The 4,209-nt window shown below is 29.0% G+C and overlaps 2 non-coding genes across 2 annotated transcripts; one reads left to right on the top strand and one right to left on the bottom strand.

Moving 5' to 3' along the window:
- Nucleotides 1–496: 496 nt before the first annotated feature.
- Trnas-gcu lies at nucleotides 497–578 on the top strand. The gene has a single exon. It is a non-coding gene; the product is annotated as a tRNA-Ser (tRNA).
- A 106-nt stretch (nucleotides 579–684) lies between these two features.
- Trnas-gcu lies at nucleotides 685–766 on the bottom strand. The gene has a single exon. It is a non-coding gene; the product is annotated as a tRNA-Ser (tRNA).
- Nucleotides 767–4,209: the final 3,443 nt, after the last annotated feature.

Here is a 4,209-nt window from a genome sequence, read left to right as displayed (position 1 = left end):
TAGATATCTTATAATTTTTTATTATAAGTTTCGAGTTCATATAAATCTTCGCCGGAACAAGTGAAGTTTACAAAATTTGTAAAACCCCCGACAAAACGGGAAATCTGGGTAGCCACAACCTCAATGACCAATTCTAGGATACTATCTAAACTTATATTTAAATTTCCAATGCTCTATCCCTTAAAAAGACCAATGCGCAAGACGTTTAAAACGTCGAAAAATGCGGTTTTCCCTGAGAATCTATCCAAATTGATCAGAATATTGAAACATAGATGAGAACAGTCTCGAGCAAGTCACCTTTCAAAACGCTTTTTCGGTATCACAACGGACCCTATGGTCTTAGTCTGTCCCACCCCAGGACAGTCACTATAACCTTACCTAAACTAAGTTACCTTTCAAACAAAATATATTCAATTCCATAAATGTAAATTTTTATTTTAATAAAACTAAGTCAGCTGTTAATGAAAATTGTAAAAAAAATTATTTTTATTTATAAGACGAGGTGGCCGAGTGGTTAAGGCGTTGGACTGCTAATCCAATGTGCTCTGCACGCGTGGGTTCGAATCCCATCCTCGTCGATCATTTTTTTCATGATACCAAAAAAATTAACTTACTTTCGTTTTACTATATAAAAGTTAAAATTCTTAAAAATATAATTGCGAAGTCTAAAATAATATTTTATATCGACGAGGATGGGATTCGAACCCACGCGTGCAGAGCACATTGGATTAGCAGTCCAACGCCTTAACCACTCGGCCACCTCATCATGTGATTTTGTGGTTAGAAACTTCAAAATTTTCGCCGAATAATCATTTATTCAAAATTTTAGGTAATGAATATTAAGAAAGTTAATCTATTTCGGAGTTTTGTTATTTTCATCCTAAAATGTCCGGCCTTTCGTTTTTTGGAAGTGGCAGTTGTGTAAGAATGTTTCGAAAGGATTGGAGGTTTAGTTTTTACGAATAACAAATTGTAGAGAAATTGAAATTTAAGCGATTTCAAGCCTTGTGTTCGTAGAAGCGTATCACAATCAAAGAAGTTTGATTTATTGCGTCCATACGTTATTCAACGTATTTCCTTCGATGCTAGAATTTATAAAAAAATTTAAATAACAATTAAACTAATTTTCGAACTCCCTATAGACTAGGTATATATTTGATTATATTAAAATTATTATAACATAACCTTAAAATGTCACAAAACTACATATGACAATATTTATTGATATTGATTTCATATAAATTTCAAATAATAATTGAATAAAAACGGAAATTACAGCGACCTCAAAATATTACGTGATCTATAATTCAAAATCTAATTCAAACAAAATTGGAGTGATAAGACATCTAGCGTCATTTTTGAACTAGACGAGACATGAGTTTACTGCATTTATTATAATAACATGCTCTACAAAATATTATCTTTATGACTAGCATTAATGTGTTTGAAATAAAAATTTATAACTCATTTAAAATCAGTTTTATAGTAAAAAAAAACTCGTTGTTAGGAGAGCTCAATAAGTCATATTTCCCCCTCATTATAGTTTCGTATACGTCCTCAAACAAAACTGCTGGAAAATATGTTTTTGTGGTGTAAAAGGGATTGTTGATTGACGGAGAAGTTTCTACCCCAAAACACTAACACTAACTTAACTTAGATACCAATTTTTAATCATCTAGTTCAGTTTGGAGGAGCTGTGGCGAGATGTGCAAAGAAGTATAAAAATAGGGTGGAGGTGCTGGAAAAAGAACACTCTCAAAGGCACACTCTTGACAAAAAAAATCAATCTACGCACAGATTTTCAACCATTTGGCTTAATTTGGAGAGGCTGTATTGAAGTTCAAAGCTATACAAATGTCGAAAAAAGCGTTTTTCTCCTAGGCATCCCCTTCAAAAAGCTTAAATGTGCCCCCAGGTTTTATAATATCGATTTTCCTAGTAAACAAATATACGAACTTCATGGGCTCGCTCTGATTAACTGTCTTTAATCATTTATAACTCCGTTAATTTTAAGTTGTAAAAAAAAAGGCTTAGGAAAAACTGTCTTAGAATTTTGTAAGGAATATATCCTCAAATTTATATATGGCTATTTTGGGACACTCTGTATACCAGATATTTCTAAAACCACATAAATTGGGTTCTGAGAGCTATGAAACCTTCTTATAGCCTTCGATTCCGTGCATAAGTCTATATTTTTGAAAAAAAATATGACTAGAAATTATTGTATTAAATTTTTACACTATTTTTAACAGTGTTATCAGGCATGTGTATTATCTGGGCATTTTCTTAACTAAAATAAAATTTTCTACATGCAAATTTATTTAAATTGTCCAATAATTTACTATATTGCTTATACTTTCAAAATATTTTAAAAATATGGGAAAATTTTATCGATTCAGATTAGTCAAAGTTATATAAAATACCACATGAGAATCAAGTATGTTTTCTTATTTATTTTAGAATAAATTTTGACTCCACCCCGAGAAATAGAAACAGATTAGTCCTATAACGAGATTAATGTTGTATGTCAGCTTTAACGCTCAGGTGATTTAGCCCCCAGATAACATATATCCGTTATCAGTATGAAAAAATCTTGTTTTATAATATGAGAAACAACAATAAAAGAATTTATTCGAAAAGTTTTTGAATGAAAAAGACTACTATTCTACTATACGCAGATAAATATAATCAATGTTGCCAACCTGATAATTTTTGTTATGGCTTTGTTTCTACTTTTTACGTGGATAAAAAAAATTAAAGAGTCAAAAAAATTTATTGTTTAATTTTTGTGTCGCTTTAAACCTGTTGCCCAAACTTATTTTTGCTGCCAAATTAATTATGTATCTTAAATTTTTATTTTTTCGAACTATTTTGGTTTGGATAGCTGAGTTTAATAAAAATTAAGATTAATCGCTCTCTTGAGAACTACTAAATTCAAAATTTTTTCTCCAAATTCAAAAGAATATTTCCCATCAAAGTTGAAACTTTTTACGTTATTTGCACATTGATCAAAATTAATAAACGAATCATTCTTATTCACCACTATTAAGGGTTAAATTTAAAATGTATTTTGACATGTGACATTCTTTTGTTTTTAGCAATATAAAATTTAAATACTTGATTGTGAACAACTAATGGTCTTAGAAGGACTTTTTTTCTTAAAATCATTTAATTTATCTTAGAAAAATTTTTTGATAGTTTTAAAAATATTATTGATATATTTTTGATAAGTAAGTTCATTTGTTTTAAGTCTCCCAAATATGTTGATTTTTTCTCAATAGATGGCAGAAATACTTTATTAGTTCTCATTATGTCAAAGTAGTTCAATTTTTGGTGATAGACTAAGAGCAATGATCTTAAAAAATACACAACATTCAATATTTATTCGGCGTAACAAATCCGTAACAATATCAACGGATGTTATTGAAGTAAACACGACATTTGGAACAACCCTAATACATATATTATATGTGTGTCTGGTGTCTACCCCTTACTATTATTTTAACAGATAGATATATTTTTCGAAAGATATACATTCTAAGTAATTGTTAGAATCACTTTACACAAAATGTTATCAAAATACTCGTCTCATGTTAGTTTTAGTAACATACATTTCTGGATACCCTATATATACAAGATGTATCAGCACAGGCATATGAACTAGCTACTAAAGGAGACAAAACCCAAATTTTTGATTTCGAGAGAGAATAAAATATTTTTGACCTCAAAATTTCATATTTTCAACATTATTTTGTAATAAACACAAAATTAGTTTTTAATTCAACGGCAGTACAATATCTCCTAAAATGAATTCCTCAGGTCAAATATGTTGATAAAAACTTATTAAAAAATTTTTTAATAATAAAATATTACCGAGCAAAGTTCTAAAACACAAAATTTGAAAAAATGAAAGATGACAATTTTCTCAACATTATGGAGATATGCAAGGATTGAATAATACTAGGGATTTCAATAAAACTTTATAAACACATTTTTTGATTAACAAAGTTTACAAAAATCACAAAAAATTCCTTGCTAATCGGGAATTTTAATTTTTATTTTATCGTTCAAAGTTGGCTGAAAAAATGATGAATCATATAGGTGAGACTTTTCAATTGGATGTTTGTATATCAAAAAGTCTGGAGATCGTAATAAAAAACTATCTGAAATATTTAGACAGTCTTGTAGTTTATAATAATACCATCAAAA

The sequence above is a fragment of the Chrysoperla carnea genome, chromosome X (genome assembly GCF_905475395.1).
Source record: "Chrysoperla carnea chromosome X, inChrCarn1.1, whole genome shotgun sequence".
Taxonomy (NCBI): Eukaryota; Metazoa; Arthropoda; class Insecta; order Neuroptera; family Chrysopidae; genus Chrysoperla; species Chrysoperla carnea.
The sequence above is the reverse complement of the archived record's forward strand: the minus strand, read 5'-3'. Positions and strand labels throughout refer to the sequence as shown.